This window comes from Urocitellus parryii, chromosome 14 (genome assembly GCF_045843805.1).
Source record: "Urocitellus parryii isolate mUroPar1 chromosome 14, mUroPar1.hap1, whole genome shotgun sequence".
Classification (NCBI taxonomy): domain Eukaryota; kingdom Metazoa; phylum Chordata; class Mammalia; order Rodentia; family Sciuridae; genus Urocitellus; species Urocitellus parryii.
In genome coordinates, this window is record NC_135544.1 from 10,711,820 (window position 1) to 10,737,230 (window position 25,411).

Genomic DNA, 25,411 nt, shown 5'->3' on the forward strand with positions numbered 1-25,411 from the left:
TTACGGCTGTCATCGAGGGGCCGAACATCCGGGAGTTCTTCCTCGACAGCACCGGCTTTTTAGGGATCGGCCCCCAGGACGCGGGCAGCAGGATCCCCCGACAGTGGAGCAGGCCTCTGTCCCTGCCAGCAGCAGGAGGCCCCCGAGGTGGAGGTCGGGGATCCTGTTGGAAACGCCTGCTGGCAGGGCTGGGGGGAGAGGCAGGTGCGGCGGGGTGGTCCCTGGGAGGAGCGGGGGCCTCCCGGGCGAGGCGAGGGGCGTTGGATGGGCCACCAGGGCCCTGCGGCGCAGCCTGCGACGCAGCCTGCGACAGCACTTTGCAAGAAGATTGCCCATGGAGGGCACTGGGGGCTCGTCACTGGAAGACAGAAGTCCACCCTGGTCAGCACAGAGCAGCTTGGCTGAGAAGCCAGCTCCTCCTTGGACCGAAGGCTGAACTGCTGTTTAGCCCTTTGTGACGTGTGCCTGCAACCTGTGACGCACAAAGGACTTGGGCCAAGGCGGTTGGTCAAAGGAGGCTCCAGGGTGAAGAGACCCCCACCCCCACTTGGTCTGAGCTTAGGCTCCTCCTGACTCTGCGCTGCTGCTTCTCCCACACCCACCGCACAGTTTTTCTCACCCTCCAGAGGGTCATTCTGAGGCTGCTTTCCTCTGGGTTACTTAGGCAGTCATTCCACTTGGCTCCAAAAATATCTCCACGGTTCTACTGGACGTGACTGTACCCATCCAGAGTCAAACCACCATCAGTTGCCCCCAGATAGCTCTAGTCAATTTTTCCTCCATAGTTCCCACCATACTATCAAGTTAGAAAACCATTACAGTGGTCCCTGGAACTGTCCCAAGATCCTTGAGCAGTAATGGTGCCTGACTGTGCTGTTACTTCAGGTAAAATATGTCCTTTGTTTGGGAGGAGTTGCCTTTCATCCTGACCAAAGCACATACACATCCTTCTCTCTACATCATATTGAAGGTGTGCAGTGTTCTTCCTGTTCCCTAGCAGTTGCATTTTCCAGAGACCTCAGTCCATGTTTGGCTGACTGCATTGCTCTGGGGCTAAGGTGATGCAGAACATTTCATGTCTCAGAGGTGTCAGTCCATGGACAGCCAGCTCCATTGCCCTGGGCCAGAGGTGGAGCAGAACATTAGGGCACAAGGACATTTTGAAGGGCAGCCGCTCACCTCATGGCAGCCACAAAGCAGAGAGTAAGAAGGAGCCAATGGCAAGATTTATCTCCAAGGGTTTGCTACAAGTGGCCTAGTTTGCTACCACTGGGGCCAGCTTTACTGCAACTTCTCTGGCCAAACTCTGCTACCTGCTGCTCATTTTCACAGTCATCTGGATAAATGCTGCTAGCAATATCCATACCACTGGATGAAATTGAAATTTTTGTGCTGCATTGAAATTTTTCCACTAGAATAATTAAGACATCATCTCTAACTAAATTTAGCCACACAGATAGTGTCAAGACATGTGTAAAATGGAAAATGACAATGAATTTGCTAGAAAGTAACATGAATGCCCTCCAGTCCCACTTCCAATGGAATAAGCTTTCTCCTCAGCAAAGTCATGAGCACCGTCTTTAATACTGACAGTCCTTTAGCCTCCTGGCCTTCTGAGCTTCCACCAAAATCACACCCAAAGCTCTGCTTACCATAGTGAAATCTTTTCCAGATGGCATGTCTAAAATTTTGAAAATTCCACCCCAAATTCCAAGAGGATCTAGACATTACTGAACCAGATGGTCAGATTAGTCACAGTAAAGAACTCATCTCTTGGTAACCACTTCTATTCTAGTCAGCTTTTTTTGCCACTATGATCAAAAGACCTGACAAGAAGAACTAGAGGAGGCAATGTTTAATTGGCTCCCAGTTTCACAAGCAGTCCAGAGTCAGCTGCCTCCAGGACTCTGGCCAACAGGAAGCAAATAATCATGGCTAAAGAGTGTGGTGGAGGGCTGGGGATGTGGCTCAAGCGGTAGCGAGCTCGCCTGGCATGCGTGCGGCCCGGGTTCGATCCTCAGCACCACATACAAACAAAGATGTTGTGTCCGCCGAGAACTAAAAAATAAATATTAAAAATTCTCTCTCTCTCTCTCTCTCTCTCTCTCTCTCTCCCTCTCTCACTCTCTCTTAAAAAAAAAAAAAAAACGAGTGTGGTGGAAGGAAGAAGCTCAGGATATTGCCACAAGGTGGGGAAGTGCTAGTGGGCTCCCCTGGCACAATATATACATCCCACATACAAGCGCTCATTGACCTCCTTCTTTTTGCCAACCCCTACCTGCCGACAATCATTGTCCAGTTAACCGGTATCAGTGATTAAGGAAATGATTGGCTAAGGTTCTCATAGCCTAATCATTTCACCTCTAATATTTCTTGAATTGTCTCACCCATGAGCTCCTGGGGATACCTCATATCTAAATTGTAACACATGCTGTTGTTCTGGTTCAAGCAGGAATGTGTCCTGGGATGAGAAGACTCCATTAAGCCCAGGTTGACCACAATGAGAATGGATCTATAGGAGTCCTGGTGAATGGAAAGTGCTTAGGTAAACTGTTTTTTTTTTTTAACTTATTTGTTCTAATTAGTTTTATGTGACAGTAGATGGTATTTTGATACATCATACATAAATGGAGTATAACTTCTCATTCTTCCAGCTGTACGTGTTGTAGAATTACACTGGTCATGTAATCATATATGCACACAAGCTCATAATGTCTGATTCATTCTACTATCCCTGCTACTCCCATGCCACCTCCCCTCCCTTTGTCTAATCCAAAGCCCTTCTATTCTTCCTTAGGCATCCTCCCCCGTTTTTGCGAATTAGCATCCACAAATCAGAGAAAACATTCAGCCTCTGGTTCTTTGGGGTTAGCTTATTTTGCCAATGTCATAACTTTGTTCTTTTGTATGACTGAGTAATAGTCCATTGTGTATATATACCACATTTTCTTTTCCATTTCATCTGCTAAAGGGCACCTAGGTTTCTTCCATAGTTTAGCTATTGTGAGTTGAGCTGCTATAAACATTAATGTGGCTGTGTCACATTAAGCCATTCGGGCATAATGCGAGGAGTGGGATAGGTGTGTTTCATTTTGCAATTGATGGTTTTGTGTTTGCTTTTCTCTCCTGGTCACTCCATATCCAAACATAAAGCAAGTCCAACATCCTTGTGTTTTCTAATTAAGAAACAGTGGAAAAGGCACCATTCTGACTTTGACACTCACATTGGCTGCTTCCACTGTGGACCAGTGTAGGGACATGCTCTTCTAGGTGCCCCATGGTGCAAGGTAGTCTGCTTTCCCTGCTGCCTATTGCATCACTGTGACCACACCCAGCTGTGACCTCTGCTGGACCCTGCACTGCAAAGACCCATGTTGCTTCCACCTTGGGATCAGGAAATGGAGAAGGCAGGCTAAGGATCAGAGGTGGGGCCACAGCACCTGCACCAGAGGGCACAAACCCCATTCCCTCTGGAAAGGCGGGAAACAAAGGGACAGGTGTCTGTTTGTCACTGCCACAACATGCTCCCCATCTTCTCCTGTCGGGTACAGTGGTCCACATGCTGGACTTACAGTCGCCAACACCCTGTCACACAGCCAGGTAGCCAGCTGCTATCATCCCGTGGAACCTTGATACGGCTTAGATGTGGCAGCTGCCACCACCCTGCATCCTTGCTGGGACACTTGTCTACACCTTTGGGACTATTGGAAGTAAGATTATCTGTGGAAGCCATGTCCCACCCCACCACCCAATGCTGCTTCTATCACCCCCTGATTCGGTCCCTGCAGGTGTCTTGGTTGCTCAGAAGACTCTGCTTGACCACTGCAACAGTCCCAGGCACCAAGGAGGTTTTCTAGGACACAATTACTCCATATGTCCCCACCCACAGTGGAAGTACTTCTGATGCCCCCACTCTTTATTAAGGAACAACTCTCCCATAAGTGACAGCTCAGAGAGATGAGCCCAGTAAGCTTGTGCAGACTGGCATCGCAGTGCAAAATGGGGTCCAGCAGGCAGGCAACTGACTATGTGCACAGACCCACCCTCCTGTCATGGACCACACAATTCCTCCTAAGCTCATTGGGCCATTCTGACACCGCTGTTCCATGTACTGCCCACATTGTGATCCAGAATAGGCCCCAGTAAAGCCTCTGGCAGATGAATTTTAAATGTTTTATGTTCTTTTTAGTTATACATGCCAGTGGAATGCATTTTGACACATTATAGGTACATGGAGTTTAACTCCCCATATTTTGGCTGTACATGATGAGGATTTACACTGGCCATGAATCCATACGTGAACATAGGAAAGTTACATCTGGTTCATTCTAGTGTCTTTCCTTTTCTCATCCCTTTTCCCTTCCCTTCATTCCCCTTTGTCTTATCCAATGAACGTCTATTCTTCCCTCCCCAACCCTTTATTGTGCATTGGCATCCACATATCAGAGAACATTCAATCATTGTTTTTTGGGATTGGCTTATTTCATTTAGCATGATAGTCTCCAGTTCCATCTGCTTACCAGCAAATGTCATAATTTCATTCTTTATGGCTGAGTAATATTCCTGTGTGTGTGTATGTTTGTGTGTATGTATGTGTATGTGTGTGTATTTTTTTCCATTCATCTGTTGAATGCCACCTAGGTTGGTTCCAGAGCTTAGCTATTGTGAATTAAGGTGCAAAAAATATTGATGTGGGTGCATCCCTATGGTATGCCAGTTTTACATACTTTGGGTATATGCCAAAGAGTGGGATAACTAGTTCAAATGCTTGTTTCACTGCAAGATTTCTGAGGGATTTCTATACTACTTTCCAGAGCTTGGGAGGTTGAAGCAGGAGAATTGCAAGTTCAAATCCAGTCTCAGCAATTTAGCAAGGCCCTAAACAACTTTGCAAGACTCTGTCTCAAAATTTGAAAACAAACAAACAAACAAACAAACAAACAGACAAAAAGTGCTGGGATATGGCTCAGTGTTAACCCCCCATGGGTTCAATTCCTGGTACTAAAACAAATAAAAATAATGTTTCATAAATCACTTCTGAAAAAAACCTCGTTAATTTTCTTAACTGGTGTTTTAAGATTATGTTCACATACAAAAACACATCAACCATTTGACACCCAGAACAATATTCTGCCTTCAAAATGCAGGAAATCTTGTTATTTGAAACCCTAATGAGCTTTAGGAGACATTATTCTAAGTGAAAACAGCAAATGTAGGAGGTCGTGCTCTATGACCTCAATGAAGTGTGGAATCAAAACCAGTTGCTCTGTAAAAGCAGAGAGCAGGATGGTGGTTCCCAGGAGCTCGGGGTTTAGGAAAACAGGAGCTGCTACCCAAAGAGTACAAAACCTCAGTGATGCAGCATGAGCCAATTCTGGACATCTGTCCTACAACTGGGTCCCCACAGTGAATAACACTCTGTTGTATGCTTAAATTTGCTGCTCTGTGAGCTGGGGTCATGGCTCAGTTGCAGAGCACTTGCTTGGCACATTTGCGGTCTTGGGTTCAATCCTTAGCACCACACAAAAATAAATAAAAGAATGGTATTGTATCCAACTACAAGTAAAAAAATGTTTTTAATTGTTCTGCTTGAAAGTGTTCTCACTACACACACACAAACACAAACACACACAGACACACACACACATATATGAGTGGGTGGATATGTTAATTAGCTTAAACACAAACACACACAGACACACACACACATATATGAGTGGGTGGATATGTTAATTAGCTTATTTACAGTAATCATCATTGTACAAGATACATGTATATCACATGGTACTTTTATTTTATTTTATTTTTAAGCAGTTGTTATTATACTAAGGTATTAAGACAAGTACAAAATAACCTTGTAATCAGGGTACTGTATCAGTCAATAACAAAGGAAAGACCACTACAGTATGAAGAGATATACAAATGACTCAAGTATACAGCTTTCATAGTTAACAGACAATTTTAAATGGGAAGTTGGTTTCTTTTACAAATGCTAAATTTCCTTGAAATAGGAAAAATAATATACAGTGCAATAATCATGAATAATCATGCAAACAAAGAAAAGCAGTCTTAAAAGTTATACTCTTAGGGGCTGTGGTTGTGGCTCAGTGGTAACCTGCTTGCGTGAGGCATGCGTGAGGCACTGAGTTCAATTATCAGCACCACGTGACAAATAAATAAAATAAAAGTCCATCAACAACTAAAAAAAATATTTAGGAACAAAAACTCATCCTCTTAGTACAAGAGACTCAATTGCTTCTATTTAACAGCCTTAGGAAAAACATGCCTATTCCCTTTCCTAGCTTTAAGGACAATTTCCTCTAAGGAATACTAGTGCAGCATAACCTTAAATAATTTAAAGTTAAAACCTACAGAGTAATTAACACCTTGCCAATCTAGATATAACAGTGGCCATCATTCTTCACCTGCACTTCTCAGAATAAATCCCGTAGGCTAGCAGGATAAGTTTGTGCCATAGAACCTTCTCCCCAATGCCACAAATCCCCTTCTATGACTTCATCCCCCCTCCCCCACATTGACACTAATCCCCCCAACCCCAAACAGTGCAGTTTATGAAGCTTTCCTTGAAAATGGTTTTGATGAATGTCCTGGCATACATGGTTCTCAAAAGTCACCTCTGAACACCACAGGTAATGGAAATGAATTGTGTTCTTGCATTTCATTTTAAGGCTTCACTAGGTCAAAAAGGTGTGCTCTGACTGTTTGAGGTTTTGTTGTGTGTGCAGGTTAAAAAAAAAAAAAGATAGATGCTCTGGAATTTAATGGGAGAGAACCTCTGTTTCCCCAAACAAGCTGAGAGTCAGAAGGGAAAGAGTCGCAAGCTCAGGCCCCCAGTTCTGCTCAGCTTGCAGTCCTCTTCCTGGCTGGATTCTTTCACAGGAACCAATTATTGCTTCCTTGGTGCTGTTATGGGACTGCTCTGCAAAGGCAGTGACCCTGGTCAAAGTCCACCTGCAACAACCCTGCTCTATAAAACCAGCCCCAGAGTCTTACCCCAGGGAAATTCTTCAGCTGTCAGGGTCACTGAAACTGCCTTAGTGCAGTTGTGAGTACATGCTTAATATTTGGCATATCTGAAATGATTACTGGCACAGCATTCCCCAATTTAATGTATAAGTATAGATTTGCACATGGGCCATAGCCCCAAATGTGTCAGCCAGTCTGCACCATGTTTAGGCCAGCAATAATCCATCTCTTCCCTTGGAACACTGGGGAGAGAGCTGCTTCATCTGGGTCTCCAAGACGTGGCCTTCGGGGAGGTGTTGCTTTGGTTCTTGGCCCTGCTACTACTGCCACTGTCGTTACTGAGACCTTGATTGTTGGCTTTCTCACCGCTTCTATTCTCTGACCCTTCTGTCCTGTCCCCTCTTTCTCCCTCACATTTGGGGAAAGAGGCCTGGCTGCATTTACTTTGAGGACCCAGCACTGGGAACATCATCCCAAACTCTGACAGAGATGCTGGGCTGGGCAGATCCAGGCTGCCAGGCCTTGTGACTGCAGGGAATTAGTCTGGTATCTCAGATGGGCTTCTCCTTCCTGAACAAAAGCTGGACTCAGAGCAGGTTTGTGAGTCACCTTTAGACAATAAGCTGCTACATGTGTCACCTTCAAAGGCCTTCAAGGCCACAGAAACAGCAACCAACAGCCATATTCCTATTGTTCCTTCTTGAAAGTCACTGATCAGGTGTCACTCTCCAAAGTAAAATGAATCAGCTAAAAACTTGTTAACTCAAGTTTGCATTCTAGTACCTGTTGTCCCTAAAAACAACCCCATTACTAACTTTCCAATAGAGCAGCCCTGGCATTTATTCTCCTACTGTCACGGCTCTAAATGCTTCTGTGAAGCAGGTTTTCATGGGTGGGGGTATGGCTTGGTGGTAGAGCATGTGCTTAGCATGTGCGAGGGCCTGGGCTGGATTCCCAGCAACCCAGCCCCTCCTAGTGTAACAGTGGCCCACTTCATGCTTTGAATATGGCCCTTGCTGCAGTGCCCCTGAGGCTTATCTTAAAGTGGATTTTTTTTCCCTTTTTTCCCTCCCCCAAATGAACAAGTGAATCACAATCCCCTTACATGGACACCTAGAATAAAGCCTTTGAATGGCTTCTTTAAAAACCTCTGTTCTCTCTTATGGGAGAATTACAGCTTCTGGGACAGGAGTTCCCTGTGCTTCTCCTAGCTAGCAAAGCAATAAACCTCCTTTTTCCATTTTCTCCAAACCATGTCCTTGTTATTGAATTGGCATCGGGGAGAAAGGACCAAGATTTTAATAGTACTGAAGACAGAATTAAGCAGTCAGTGTAGATAGGTAAATCGAGTCAGGTCAGGTCAAGGAGGTCAATTTAGAGTGATTTCTGGGAAGTTGGAGACTGTCCCCCAAGGGATTGAAATGTTAATTCCTTCAGAGCCCTCCTCCACCTTTATCAAGAACCTGCCTCTGCTCCAACTATTGCTAAGGGAACCTGTCCCAGGAATTGCCCCTCCCTAAAGGGAGCTATGAAGTTGTTAGTTAATGGGTCCTGGGCTGCATCATGATCCCTCTTCAGCCCACCTGCTTCTCATCTTGGCCATCCCACCGAGCATACCTGGGCATTCCTGGGCCTAGTCACATGTGTGGGAAGGGGAAAATAAGGGGGGAAAAGCAGGAGAACAAAGGAGCCTAGGACAAATACAAAGGGCAGAACACCTTGCTTCTGGGGATACCAGGATACCAGCGATGGCCCCTTTCTCCCTCCCGGGAGAAGTCTATGTTACTCCATTTTAAATAAACCCTGCTTTATATGCTTGCCTCGACGTGCTTCTCTAATGTTCAGACTTTAACATTTGAGGGAGCAGAACTCGTCATTGGTAAGTGGCAGTATCAACACCACAAAAACATAACTCCACCAAAATTTCATGATAGCAAAAGATATTGCAGTGTGCCTCGTTGTGCATGTGTGAGAGCAGGTCACACACACAAGCTTCAGCCATGTCATTGTTTGGAGCTTTGGAACCAAATTCCTCTCCTTAGGCATAGATAGCTTTCCCATTTGCTCCCAGGGACTTTATTCTGATACCACCAGTTATCCATGAGGAGTCCTGCTTCCCCACATGTTGAAGTCTGAACATTAGAGAAGCATGCTGAGGCAAGTATAGAAGGCAGGGTACATAGTAATACAGACTTCTCCCCGGGAGGGAGAAGGGGCCATAGCTGGTATCCTGGTATGCCAAGAAGTGAGAGTGTCCTGCTTCTTTTATACATCCTAGCCTTTTGTTTTGTTTTGTTTTTCTGCCTTCTTCCCCCTTATCTCTCTCCTTCCTGCATGGCCCAGGTGGGATGGCCAATAGGTGAGAAGCAGATGGGCTGGAGGGGCCAAGGTGGAGTGATCCAGGCAGGAAGCAGCCCAGGAGACAGTAATGAACAACTTTTACAACTCCTGTAGGGAGGGGCAATTCCTGGGACAGGTTACCCTAGCAACAGGTTAGAGCAGGAACAGGGGCAGGTTCTTGGTAAGGGTGGACAAAGGAAAGTCCACAACTTCCAGGGTTCAAAATTGGCCTCCTTGATCCAACCTGACTCGATTTACCTATCTATACTGACTGCCTGTGAACTGCTCTTTTTCTCTGGCAGATTTTAGAACTTTTCTTTTAGTCACTTAAAATTTCATGCCTATTTAATTTTCATTTAATTTTTTCAACAATTCCCACTTCATAATCTCTGAGTCTTTCCACTCTCTTTGTTTTATATTTTTTTTTTTTCTAGAAATCAAATCTTTAATCGGCACATTAAAGGTTGCTTTTGAGCACTCTTGCTGTTCAGTTAGAAGAGTCATTAATCACTGGAAAACCTTTCTTAAAATAATCCAAAAAAAGACTAAGTAGCTTCTTAATTTCATGACTAATAGAAAGTCTTGATTTGACACTATAGACAGAATTAAGAGAATTAAATTTTAGGATTAAGAATTTAGTTATGTGAATAATTTAGATTTCTTTTTTTTTCCCCCCCTTTGGAACCAAATTCTAATTTTCTTTTTTTTTTGTGTGTGTGTTTTTTTTTTTTATTGGTCCTTCATAACATTACATAGTTCTTAATACATCATATTACACGGTTTGATTCAAGTGGATTATGAACTCCCGCTTTTACCCCGTATACAAATTGCTGTATCACATCAGTTACCCTTCCATTGATTGACATATTGCCTTTCTAGTGTCTGATGTATTCTGCTGTCTGTCCTATTGTCTACTATCCCCCCTCCCCTCCCCTCCCCTCCCCTCCCCTCCCCTTTTCTCTCTCTACCCCTTCTACTGTAAATCATGTCTTCCATTTGTATTCTCTTGACTTACCCCTCCTTACCTCTTATATGACATTTTGTATAACCCTGAGGATCGCCTTCCATTTCCATGCAATTTCCCTTCTCACTCCCTTTCCCTCCCACCTCTCATCCCTGTTTACTGTAAATATTCTTCTCAAGCTCTTCGTCCCTACCCTGTCCTTGTTTACACCCCTTATATCAAAGGAGTCATTTGGTATTTGTTTTTTAAAGATTGACTAGCTTCACTTAGCATAATCTGCTCTAATGCCATCCATTTCCCTCCAAATTCTATAATTTTGTCATTTTTTAATGCAGAGTAATACTCCATAGTGTATAAATGCCACATTTTTTTTATCCATTCATCTATTGAAGGGCATCTAGGCTGGTTCCACAGTCTTGCTATCGTGAATTGAGCTGCTATGAACATCGATGTAGCAGTGTCCCTGTAGCATGCTCTTGTTAGGGCTTTAGGGAATAGACCGAGAAGGGGAATAGCTGGGTCAAATGGTGGTTCCATTCCCAGCTTTCCGAGAAATCTCCATACTGCTTTCCAAATTGGCTGCACCAATTTGCAGTCCCACCAGCAATGAACAAGAGTGCCCTTTTCCCCGCATCCTCTCCAGCACTTATTGTTGTTTGACTTCCTAATGGCTGCCAGTCTTACTGGAGTGAGATGGTATCTTAGGGTAGTTTTGATTTGCATTTCTCTGACTGCTAGCGATGGTGAGCATTTTTTCATGTACTTGTTGATTGATTGTATGTCCTCCTCTGAGAAGTGTCTGTTCAGGTCCTTGGCCCATTTATTGATTGGGTTATTTGTTATCTTATTGTCTAATTTTTTGAGTTCTTTGTATATTCTGGTTATTAGGGCTCTATCTGAAGTGTGTGGAGTAAAGATTTGTTCCCAGGATGTAGGCTCCCTATTTATCTCTCTTATTGTTTCTTTTGCTGAGAAAAAACTTTTTAGTTTGAGTAAGTCCCATTTGTTGATTCTATTTGTTAACTCTAGCGCTATGGGTGTCCTATTGAGGAATTTGGAGCCCGATCCCACAGCGTGTAGATCATAACCAACTTTTTCTTCTATCAGATGCCGTGTCTCTGATTTAATATCAAGCTCCTTGATCCATTTTGAGTTAACTTTTGTGCATGGCGAGAGATAGGGATTCAGATTCATTTTGGTGCAAATGGATTTCTAGTTTTCCCAGCACCATTTGTTGAAGATGCTATCCTTCCTCCATTGCATGCTTTTAGCCCCTTTATCAAAAATAAGATAGTTGTAGTTTTGTGGATTGGTTACTGTGTCCTCTATTCTGTACCATTGGTCCACCCGCCTGTTTTGGTACCAGTACCATGCTGTTTTTGTTACTCTTGCTCTGTAGTATAGTTTGAAGTCTGGTATCGCTATACCGCCTGATTCACACTTCCTGCTTAGTATTGTTTTTGCTATTCTGGGTCTTTTATTATTCCATATGAATTTCATGATTCTTTTATCTATTTCTACAAGATATGCTGTTGGGATTTTGATTGGCATTGCATTGAACTTATAGAGAACTTTTGGTAATATCGCCATTTTGATGATGTTAGTTCTACCTATCCATGAGCAGGGTATGTTTTTCCATCTTCTAAGGTCTTCTTCTATGTCTTTCTTTAGGGTTCTGTAATTTTCATTGTATAAATGAAAAAATTGACAAAACTAAAAGCTGGTTCTTTGAAAAAATAAATAAAATTGACAGACCCTTAGCCATGCTAACGAAGAGAAGAAGAGAGAGAACCCAAATTACTAGCATACGGGATGAAAAAGACAATATCACAACAGACACTTCAGAAATACAGAAGATAATCAGAAATTACTTTGAATCCTTATACTCCAATAAAATAGAAGATAGTGAAGGCATAGATAAATTCCTTGAGTCCTATGATCTGCCCAGATTGAGCCAGGAGGATATAGACAACCTAAACAGACCAATAACAATAGAGGAAATAGAAGAAACCATCAAAAGACTACCAACTAAGAAAAGCCCAGGACCGGATGGGTATACAGCAGAGTTTTACAAAACCTTTAAAGAGGAACTAACACCAATACTTTTCAAGCTATTTCAGGAAATAGAAAAAGAGGGAGAACTTCCAAATTCATTCTACGAGGCCAACATCACCCTGATTCCGAAACCAGACAAAGACACATCAAAGAAGGAAAACTACAGACCAATATCTCTAATGAACCTTGACGCAAAAATCCTCAATAAAATTCTGGCGAATCGGATTCAAATACATATCAAAAAAATTATACATCATGATCAATTAGGATTCATCCCTGGGATGCAAGGCTGGTTTAATATACGGAAATCAATAAATGTTATTCACCACATCAATAGACTTAAAAATAAGAACCATATGATCATCTCAATAGATGCAGAAAAAGCATTCGACAAAGTACAGCATCCCTTTATGTTCAAAACGCTAGAAAAATTAGGGATAACAGGATCATACCTCAACATTGTAAAAGCAATCTATGATAAGCCACAGGCCAGCATCATTCTGAATGGAGAAAAATTGAAGGCATTCCCTCTAAGATCTGGTACAAGACAGGGATGCCCTCTCTCACCACTTCTGTTCAACATAGTCCTCGAAACACTGGCCAGAGCAATTAGACAGTCAAAAGAAATTAAAGGCATAAAAATAGGAAAAGAAGAACTTAAATTATCACTATTTGCAGATGATATGATTCTATACCTAGCAGACCCAAAAGGGTCTACAAAGAAGCTATTAGAGCTAATAAATGAATTCAGCAAAGTGGCAGGATATAAGATCAACACGCATAAATCAAAGGCATTCCTGTATATGAGCGACAAATCCTCTGAAACAGAAATGAGGACAACTACTCCATTCACAATATCCCCCCAAAAAATAAAATACTTGGGAATCAACCTAACAAAAGAGGTGAAAGATTTATACAATGAAAATTTGTTTTATATTTTAAAGCTACAAAAATTTCCCTATTATCTCTTTAAATAGTTCCTTCTATTTTGATTTTTTTCCCTTTTTGAAAATGCTATTATCTAGATATTGATAATTATATTTCAATTCTCCTTATCTCTTAATTTTATTTTTGTGTTTCTATTTTTTTCTTTCCCTGTTCCTTTCTATGTTTTTCAGTGTGCTAATTCATTAAGCAGTTATGCCCATCCAATTTATTCCATCTATTAGATCTTTATTCGCTACTGCTTTTCTGCTAATAACCTCCCTTAGATTTGCAAAATGACCAAGTAATTTCAAATTCAATTTATAAACATGCTTTCTGCCTTTTTCTTTTTCCTTTTTTTTTTTTACACCAAAATATAGGCAATGCAAGGGTATAGCTGTAGTACTTATTATGATGTGAACTAGGGCTTGCAAAGTAACAAAGTTTAGGGTCTCCAGGAAATCAAAAGGCTTCTGCCTCTAATACAGGCAGAACTTCAAAAGGGCTAATTAAATAAAAACTGGGGTGTGAAGATGGCCTTAGGCCTGAGCCTAAACAATTCCATTTAAAAAGCTCCATTTTGAAACAGGTAGTTTTACCAGGCACACCCATAGAGTGCTCCAGTTTGGCCTCAAACAAGTTACTTATTTCCCTTCACCCTGATAACAGAGTGTAGCCCCTGGCAGGGTATCCTCACCTGATAAGAGGGAAAGGAGAAGATCAGGGTGGAGACCACCAGACTAGATATATCTGATCCCAGGGTAAATTATGTCATGGAGAAATCCAGTGGTAGCTGGTAAGAATTGAAAGGGGGGTCAAAAGCCCCCAAACTTAGTGTAAATCATAGAGCTAATGAATAGTGGATTTAGCAAGCCGAAACAAGGCTGCCCTCTGATGCACTGGAGCTGGAGAGCCTGATGAGGACCTGACATCCCGTCACTTGTCATTGTTTCCTGGTCCTCTGTGAGATCCTCACCACTCTCAAACTCTACCTCCTCTGCTGGACCTTGATGAGAGCCACAACACTTCCTCCTCCGACCCTCTCCTCAACTAGTCTTCCACTTCATGCCAGGAAAGGCCTGCCTTGATTCCAGACCTGGTCACCGCAGTCTAAGTGAGTGTGCATCTGCTGGACTCAAAGCCTAAGACTTAAGACTTGTGAACTTAGTATGCAGAGGGAATGTCTGTCATTAGCCTGTCATGATTGAGTGTATGTGTGTTTTTTTATATCTTTTATTGATTTTATATTATTATTTTTAAATACATGACAGCAGTGGAGATTAAGTGTGTTTTGCAATGCTTAGAATTAATCTAGAATTGTTTGTTGTGAAAACAATTTGCTGTGATTATGTCTATTGCAGTGCCTAGCATTAAAGATCCTATGTTTTCTTAAGAATTTATAGAGTGAAATTGATTAATTTGAGTGAATAAAGCATTGAAAGGGGCAGAAGGTATGGACATTCTTTATTTTCCCCCTGGACTGCATACGTTGCAATTTTGCCCCCTCCACAACATGGGGGCTGAGGGATCACTGAGTGTAGCAATAGTAATTTGGGATATTGCAGAAGATATTTCTGTAAATTTATTATTTGATCAGGGATTATTTTATGAATTGTCCTGCCTTCAATAGCTACTGTAATGGTGTATCTAATTGTGAAATCCAAGCAGTCACAGCCTCTGCAACATTTTGTTTGTTTTCAAACATGCATTTTGCCTTGTTCTAGCACAACGGTTTGGATGTATAGGAACATAATGGGAGGCTACCTAGCTGTTATCATAACTTAATCACTTGCATATTTGATTTTCCTCACTACAACTGGAAATAAATCCAAAAGTGACGGTTTTACCAAAGCATCTAAACAAAATCCTCACCAGGTACTGTCTTAACCTGAAAAATTTAGTGGCTTCCTGACTTGTCTTGAACATTTAGCTTTAACATTGCTTAAACTCTGATGTTTTAAGGCAGCTCAATGAGACATTCTTAGAACCTAGAGTCAGGAAGACCAAAAACCAAGTTCTAAGAGGTGAAAGAAACTCAGGCAGCTACTGTCTCTCCCAGAACAGTAGCTTCTCTTCTGTAAATGTGTCTGCTTTTCTCTCTGTATTGAGGGAAGGAGGTGATTCACAAAGAGGGGAATGGCCAGCAGAGTTAGAGGTTGCAGAGGTATCCTGTTAGAATGATGTATTAAGAACTATGTAATGTTATGAACGACCAATTAAAAAAAAAAAAAAAGAACCCAGCAGGCTTTGAATGGAGCTACTGGGCTCAGTGTCAAGGAGAAGCTCAGGCAAGATAGCTTCAGTGGGTTGGGGAGGCAAGGAACTCTCCTGGAAAGGCTTGAGAAATGTCTGATAGATTGCCAGATGGCTTTTTTTTTATTTTAATGTTTTTAGTTGTAGATGGACACAATACCTTTATTTTGTTTTAGTTTAGTTTTGTTTTGTTTTGTTTTTAATATGGTGCTGGGGATCAAACCCAGTGCCTCTCATGTGCTAGGCAAATGCTGTACCACTGAGACACAGTCCAAGCCCCAGATGGCTTTTTGATACTTGATTATATTTTATCATTCTCTAGCTAACCAAAATTTTTAAAAGGACTTTAGAGAGATATAAGACCTTTCCTGGGGTTATGTATCTAGTATGTGGCAAAGACAGGAGTCAAATGCAGGAATGTCTGCCCTTGAGCTCTTTATCATGGTGGTTTTACCATCACTTTCTTTAGGACCACACATGTGCAGTCACTTAGCCAGTCTTCTTGATATATTTGATTCCAGAGTGCAGAGTACCACAGGTACTCCACAGAGGAACCAGATTCCAGGTTTTCTCAGCCTCACAAAAAAAAGCACAGCACAAAGAAGGAGTTTTTATTCTTAATCCAGCTATTTAGCTGGACTTGCTACAGATGTAATTGTCTCTTTGGTCCCAGCACCCACTTGAAGTAAATCTACTATTTTGGTGGCGTACTGTCCCTTATCAGAGAATGCACAATGATAGAGTATTTTGCTATTTCATTTATACATTCTATCTGTAGCTTCCAGAATAAAAGAATAATAGAGACAATTAGTTCTGCTAATTCCCCCTGCAATTTAGGTTTCATCAAACAAAGGAGATCTGATTTAAGATAATTCTCTTGGTAAGAAAGCAATTGCTGCTGCAATCTGCCATTCACCTAGAGCCACTGATCCCAGGATAAACATTCATTTATCAAAGAATTCAAAATAAAACAACATATGCTGTCGTTTGAAGCAAATTGATGGGTAGAATTCTATATTCTTCTAGGTTCTCCTATGTAAGCCTTGCTTCATTTACTTCAGTGAAAATTACTGTAAAAATATTAGTTTCATCTTCTTTTACCATTATTTTTAATTCAAACTACAAGCTGGTTAACATTTTAGAAGGTTAGTCCATTACCTTAACCTCATTGTAGTGTTATGTTATTTGAAATTGTCTTTTCAAAGCACTAATGGACATTGAAAAATAGTCTCTTTTTGTAAACCTCTGGAGCCATTCATTCTGCATTATGTTGGTAAGGTGCTTGTGGGGAATCCAGGCATCTGATGGTAACTTTGGCCTTGTATGGTGACCTTCTTGTAGCAACCATATAATCATCTTCTGAAAGCGATAGTCCAGGTGTGAAAGGGTTGTGGCCACGAAGAAATGCTTTTCATTAGAGTTGTTATTGGATTTTAAATCTGCACGTTGAAAGCAAAATGACCATGAGATGATAATTAAGTGGTCCCTTTATTATCTCAGAGAGGAAAAAAAATTGCAATTCTGGTGATTGCAGAGCCTCTACATCAGAGATTTAAAAAAATACAACATAAAACACTTGCATGAGCACAGATTCTGTTCTTTCATTTTTTAAATGTAGATGATATTTTTTTCTTGAATAATGAGTGTCTTGTAGGACAAAAGGCTCTTGACTGAAGGTTGGTGTTGAAATACTTGCTACCTAACAGCAGTATAAGCAGATTGCACAAAGGAGACCACTGTTTCATCACTGAAGTTCAAAACCAAGGTTTCTCTCCAGGAGGGGTGTTTGGAGCCTCTAAAAATTGCAACAGATGGGTATCTCAAATTTAAATTCTTTTGATAATGATTAAGGATTTTTTTTTTTTTTGCTTAAAAATGATGAAAATAAAAGTTTCACTGACAGCCTTTGAAGATGACAGGAAAAGATCTATCAGAAAATTATAAATTTTTGTGAGATTCATTTTAAAGCAAGTGGTTTTTGCTTCTCTGTACTATGTGATGTGAATTTTTTGCATTTTAATATAAGTTTTCACTTGGGTTCACCTAAAAATCAGAACGAAACTATAGTTGTTAGCAAGGGTATGTCCAACATTTTTGTAATCGGACTGCACCCAAAGCTTGAAAAAAAAATTTAAATCTCCAGTGCAAAAAATAGAGATGATTTCAACGAAACTATAATTGTTAGGTTATATCTTTTCTCTCTCAGTGATTTCAATAGATATCACCACTAAAAATAAACAAGACCAATGGACAACTCATAGGTTACGATCATGCTGATCATATCTACCTGCCAGTTTTTTTTTTTTTTTTTCCTGGATGTGATTATACAAAACTCCACAAACAATATTATGAAGAGATTTTTGTTAATTTCTAACAAATTCTTGAGTTGTTTCTCCTATGTCACTGTCACTAAATCATTTTGAAAACTTTGCTTTGGAGCCTTAAAGTGTTTCCAAGGATCTGGCTCCCTGACCCAGGCAAAGGCTCTCTTGAATTTTTGAACACTTCATCTTGAATTGTGCTCAATGTGTTGGACTAATGTGATGTACATTGTCTCTCTTAGAAAAGTTGTTATTTTGGTTTTACACCAATGCTTTACTAATTCAATAGCCATGTATCAAATAAACTAATTAAATATCTTTGTTGAATCTCAAAAAAACAAAAACAAAAACAAAAATACCTCTGAAAGCCTTCTCAGGGCGCTCAGGCGCCCACTAGCAGCACTCAGCAGCCACCAGCAGCGCGTCCTTCCGCAGAGGTTTCCTTCTCTCTGTTCTCAGATCGCCTTCCTGTGGGGCTTCTCGCGCTGCTGCCTGGCGCGAGCTGCTCCTGCACGTGCTTCAACGTCTCAACTGCTGTTACACAGACGGGCTCCATGACACCGGAGCCATGTTACTTCTTGTGGTGCTTCTCACCGGACTTGGTGGGCTGCACGCAGGCCGCAGTGAGTGCACACACTTGTCCCCCTCTCCCAGCCTGGCTTCTGAGTGTGGACTGTGTTCATTTAGCGGGGGGCTCTCCCTTCCCATCCCAGATCCAGGCCAGATGTGTGGCTCCATGATCTCCCACGCGATTTCTCCTTGCCTCTTGCTTCTACCAAAAAGTGAAACCAGAAAGGCTGCCTCTGGTGGAGAATATTTTTCACTTCTCTGGGACAGCGTTCTTATGTGCAAAATGGACAAAACTGTGTCTCCCTCACCCACCTTCCCATAGAAAATTCTGCTAATCACCATGAACAAACTCAATGATTTTCTAATTTGGAATTTGCAGATTATTCCTATATCTGATAATCTACATGCTTTCCTGCAAATGACCTCCCTTTCTTAACCAGTTTGTTTTCTCATTTCTGCTCCTGTCACAACACTAATTTGGTACTAAGTACTTTAGCTAGCTGTCAAACTGCTGAATTGTGTGTGTGTGTGTGTGTGTGTGTGTGTGTGTGAGAGAGAGAGAGAGAGAGAGAGAGAAAGGGTTTAGAAATTTGGAGATAAAAATGACTAGAAAAATGGTAAAAAGGAAGAGATGTGTATATTATTTAATGTAAAGAAAGAAATGCAGAAATAGACTTAGCAATAAATAATGTAAAATCACAGGTACTAAAATAAAATCACTTATTTTTATTTTTAGAGTCGCACAAAAGCTTTCTTCACACCACTGTTCCTGAAAGGATTTCATCAACAGATGCAAAACACGATCGAGAAAATAGAGTAATTGGGGATTATATAATTATTATATCATATTATTATATATGCAAATTTTATTAATATTTTAGTTACACATTAGGATGCATTTGACATAATTATAAAAGCATGGAATATAATTTACTTGAATTATAAGAGGTCTCAGTAATAGATAAAGTATTTCTACTTTTTCTTCCCTCTCCTCTTTCCCCTTGCTCCCTTCCCTGTACTCTACTGACCTGGGAATAATATTTTTAAACCTTAGATTATGTTAAGTTGCCTTTTTAATGTGACACCACTGTTGCAGGAGGCAGAGATGACAGCTTAGAATAGTTTCACAGCAGAACATTTCAATGTGTGTGAATATGCATGAGACTTTCTTTGAAGATGAAGGACTTTAGGGATAAGAATCCACAAATATGGAAATTAAGTGGGTAACAAAACTGAATTTCCCCCAAGACAGGATTAAGGTAATGTGAGTGAGGTGAATCATGAAATTTGTCTTTGGCATGGGTGAACTGGTGGGTTCTAAGTCAAAAGATAACAGTTGACATCAGGTAAGTGTTCCCCCAGAAATGTAATGATGCAAAATAATGGGTGCTTTATGACTGGTTCAGGATCCTGAATCCTCAGATATACACCTAGGGAAGCAAATAAAATGGTTACATATTATTGTTAATTCTGTCAATCTTTTAAAATATAAGTACTAGAGTAGGGGGGATAGGAAGGGGAACAGAATAGAATAGACATTATGACTGATGTATGTACATTCCATGTATGTATTATATGTCAAAATACATTCTGCTGTTATGTATGACTAAAAAAAAATAAATTGTATGGTAAAAAAATATAAGTACTAAAAAGTACATAATTTAACATATATTATTTATAAATCTTACTGAAATTTTTGGATTCTCTTGTTATAGATTGCTTATATCATTACAATAGAAGGAAAACCATATTTTGTTCATCTTAAAAAGCAGTAAGTAATTATTTCATTTTTTCAAATTTTAATTCTTTGTTTTCTTGATTGTAAAACTTAGTTATGATTAGAATCATTTCAATTCAAATATATAGATACCTATTGTATATTGGGTATTGAGCAAAGTACTAGGCAGAAAAAAGAATAAAATATGATACATAGTCAAATGTATAGTTCAAGGAGATACATTAATAGAGAAAAAATTTTATTATAGTATTTTATTATGATAAATATATAAGTCGTATTGTTTGGAAATCAAAGAAATCTTATTAGAAAGAGGTAAGAGATAACTTGTGCATTGAGAGAAGATATATAGCTATATATATATATATGTGAAGAATAGCAGTAGGAATGGGGTGCGGGAGTGGTGCTGGCATTCCATAAAGAGAGAAAATCATTTTCAAAATAAGTACATGTGAGACAGAGTAGTGGTGTTGTTGTTTTTGATATGCAAAAAGTCAATGTGAATTACTAAATAATAAATTTTTCTGAAGGATAGAGGTAACAGATTCTGAAAAATAAGGTTGGAGTCTGTTTGAGGATATTGGGAGACAAAAATAGCTTTACTCATGTACTTGTAGAGTCAAATTGAGTCTTACAGGGGTGAAAAACCAAAGGTAGGGTGACTAATAACATAACTAATAGTTTAGGTGAGTGATGGTGGTGCATCACCAATTATAGCACTGCAAAGAAATATTCAGTGAACCTCAAGACAGATTTGATAGAACGATTGAGAAACAGTGGGGAACCTCAGATATAATTTAGTTGTTGCTTAAGTAAATGGATAGCTTATGATGTAACCAAATGAGGGATATGAACAGAGGATATGAACAAGGGAGATATTTGTATGAGGAAAGAGTGAGCTTTAGTGCTTATAACATATCCAAGTGGATTTTTCCTACTGGACAGATAAATATAGGCATAGGGATATAGATTTACCAGTAATTGATAATTTGGCTATATTGAAATTTTTGATGAGAGTTATGTCTATGAACAGATTAGTGGCTAAAGTCTAAGCCTAGAGAAAGACCAATATTTCTGTGAAAGGTAGAAAAAATGTAGTTAACATGGAAGATGAAACTGGAGCAGCCATTGAAGTAGGAAGAGAAGCAGAAGAATGAAGTGAATGTAAATTAAATGATTGACTGAGTGGTCCTGATTTTCAAATAGAAGTCAGAAGTTGAATATGGCAGTGCATTTTAAATCTTTTGGATTTGACCTATACATGACTATGAATATTTTATAGAGAAGTTTCAGGGTGACTAATAATTGACAAAGTGGAGTATATGTGTTAGACTACTGATTTAGTCAGCTTTTTCACTGTTGTAACCAAAAGACATGACAAGGACAATTTTAAGGAGGAGACGTTTATTAGGGGGTTCACGTGTCAGAGGTCTCAGTAATACACAACTGGCTCTATTCTGGTGGGGGGAGGGCGTGCTGAGGTGAGGCAGAACATCAAGGCAGAAGACTGTGGAGAAGGAAAACAGGTCAGACACGACAATTAGGAAGGGGGGAAGAGGAGATAGATAGATAGATAGATAGATAGATAGATAGATAGATAGATAGATAGATATGGGGAGAATGCTATACTCACCATGGGCAAATTATATATCCTAAAGTCATGAACCCAAAAACCTACCACCGTCCTGGCACACCCTACCTACCTACAGTTAACACACAGTTAATCCCTATTATGGCATTATTCCACGGATTGAGTGTAAGACTCTCATAACCCAATCATTTCACCTCTAAGCTTTCTTGCATTGTCTCATACATGAGCTTTCTGGGGACACCTCACATCCAAACCATAACAATTATTCTTTTGATAAAATTTGTTAAGAATTGAAAAATATAGGGCAAAGGGCCAAGGGAGAGTTATTTAGGATGGTAATGACTTGAAAATGCCATATTCAACTTCTGACAATAGAAGTTTTTTTAAAGATAGAGTGAGAGAGGGAGAGAGAATTTTTCAATATTTATTTTTTAGTTATTGGCGGACACAACATCTTTGTTTTGTATGTGGTGCTGAGGATTGAACCCAGGCCACACGCATGCCAGGCGAGTGTGCTACCACTTGAGCCACATCCCCAGCCCCTAAGGAACTGCTTTCAATAGAAAGAAGTAATCCTCTGGAAGTGAAGGAGTGAGGACTGGCACATGGAGAGTTTCTGGAATGATTGATAGGAGTGGTGTTGAGTTTTTGAATGATTACTGAGAGGAATAAAAGAAAATTTAACCAATATCTAAATGAATTTTGTGCATAGCTAAGCTTAGTTTATATGAATTAGTTTATATGAATCTTTTAAAATGCTACATTTCAATTTTGAGATTCAAGAGTAACATATGAAATCAATGAATGATAAAGACAAAGATTCGAAAGTTCTATGCTAGAAATGGGGCCTACATGATTTTACTTTTATATGTTTAGTGATTTGCTTTTTCATGAACTTGCATTTTAGTATTATAACTCTAGTTGGAAATATTTGGAGAATAGTTTATAAACAGTTGATTGGTCATACTTTGAATTCCTCAACCCATAGACAATTTGCATATGAAGAGTATGTTTTCTACTTTTTCTGTTTCATTTGAGCTTGTTTTTATTTTTGCCTAGATCGTTTTTATCTCCCTCATCTCTTATTTATTCTTATGACAAAAATGGCACCGAACATTCTGAGCCTTTGTTAGCTCAGGTAAGTCTTAGGATTTTTTAATATGAATAAGTATAAATGTCATACTGGGAAGTAAATTTTAAAAATGAATTTATCCACTTGTTTTACTTTATGTATTTTTGTTTTTCAGATGAACTGCAATTATAATGGATATGTTGCAGGTTTTATAAATTCTCTTGTGACACTCAACACTTGTTCAGGACTCAGGTTGTTCATAATTTAAAGATATTCAATTTGCCACTCTTTCAATTACAAATTAATTCTTCATATATGTTTAAATTAATTCTGCATATATGTTTTCTCACTCTATAATCACCTTTATATTTCAATTCCCTAAGGATGAATCAGAATAACTAATAAAACCACATTGGACCGTGTAATATGATGTATTAAGAACTATGTAATGTTATGAACGACCAATAAAAAAAAAAAAAAAAAACCACATTGGGACCCTAGCAGCATTGCTTCCTGATGAGAGGCTTTGTTGATACTGAAAGGATCTGCTGCTTATTGACTTTGATGAGTCTGGAGTTTAGGGAGTGTTGGTCTCTCCATAACTTTTTTAGTTTGCCAAATTCCGTTTTTGTCCTTTTTAAATTTTTAAAAAATTCTAATTTGTTATATATGATAGCAGAATATATTACAATTCATATCACACATATAGAGCACAATTTTTCATATATCTGGTTGTACACAAAGTATATTCTCACCATTCATGTCTTCTTACATGTACTTAGGGTCATGATGTCCATCTCATTCCACCATCTTTTCTATCCCCATTCCCCCTCCTTTCCCCTCCCACCCCTTTGCCCTATCTAGAATTCGTCTAATCCTCGAATGCCCCCCCCCCAACCTCACTATGAATCATTCTCCTTATATCAGAGAAAACATTTGGCATTTGGTTTTTTCGGATTGGCTAAAACTTCACTTAGCATTATATTCTCTCACAAATGCTATGATTTTATTCTCTTTTATTGCTGAGTAATATTCCATTGTATATATATGCTAAATTTTCTTTATCCATTCATCTACTGAAGGGCATCTAGGTTGGTTCCACAGTTTACCTATTGTGAATTGTGCTGCTATAAACATTGATGTGGCTGTATACTTCTCTAAGATTTCATCTCACTCCAGTCAGAATGGCAGCTATTAAGAATACAAACAACAATAAGTGTTGAGGAGGATGTGGGGGAAAAGGCACACTTATGCATTGCTGGTGGAACTGCAAAATGGTGCCACCCATATGGAAAGCAGTATGGAGATTCCTTGGAAAATTGGGAATAGAACCACCTTTGACCCAGCTATATCCCACTCCTCAGTCTATACCTATTTCTTAATTTTCTACAATAATTGCTAAGTGTACAGCGCCTTAGACCAATAGACAGTTTGGCTCTGCATGCAATCATTTTTAGACATGTAGTATCTTCAGTTCAGCACACATGAACATTAGGAATCAGAGTTAGTGTTTCAGAGAAAATGGACCCAAGACTAACAGACCCTGCAGATATGCTCTGAAAATCTACACACTAGAAAGGGGGCCCCTCACCTCTGTAAGAACACAAATCCATGCCACTATTTGATTTTGGTAAAATAATTAAAAAATATTTGTAACAGAAAGCAAAATACATTGTGATATAGTAGTCTGTTTCTGATATGAAACCTCAAAGACCAAAGGAATAAAGTTGAAAAACAAAGGTGACATTTAAATCTTAAAAAAAAAATCAAAAAAACAAATCTGGCCAAAATTTCTCATTAGAATTATAGTTTTGGTAGAATAATTTCAGACTTTCTTTGAATTATTTTAACATTCAGGGGAATAATGCAATTCAAAGATGTTTCATATGGAATTGAACCAATTGATGCTCTATCAGGATTTATACACATGATTTATGAAGAAAAAAGTAATCAAATTAATATTCCTCACTCGGGAAAAAGAGTCATTTACGCTGAGTCTGATGAGTCACCGCATGAAGGAAAAAAAGCTATACCTGTAAGTGTTAACTCTTTTATTTCCACTTATTTCATATAATTTTGTTACGAAGTGCTTTCAGAGCTGAATTTGTGACTTGCAAAAATTATTAGAGAATGAATTTGTGTTCATTGGTATGCTTGAAAAAAGGGAGATGTGAATATAGGACTGAAAACATTAATTTTCATTCATGGGCTTATACATAAGTAATATAAAATATGCTGTTTCCTCCATTATAGATAATTTAGATAAAAACATAAGACTTTGTTTCAAGAGAATTCAAAATGGAAAATTTTAGTGATTTACATAAGGTACATGTAAAACAAAGTGATGAATTTTTCCTCCACAGAGACCTATAAACTTGCCACAAATAACACAAGAGGCTGTAGTGAACTGCCACTGATGGTAAACTTTAGTAATTTTTTTTCTAAACTAAAAGTAGTTTCTTAAAAATTGGTAGTAGAAAATGTGCCCACATTGATGGTTAATAGGATAATTATCACAAGGATAAGAAAAATAATTCTCTACATTATAGACCTACATATTCATTTTAATTATTACAAAAGTAAGATGCCTAAATATATA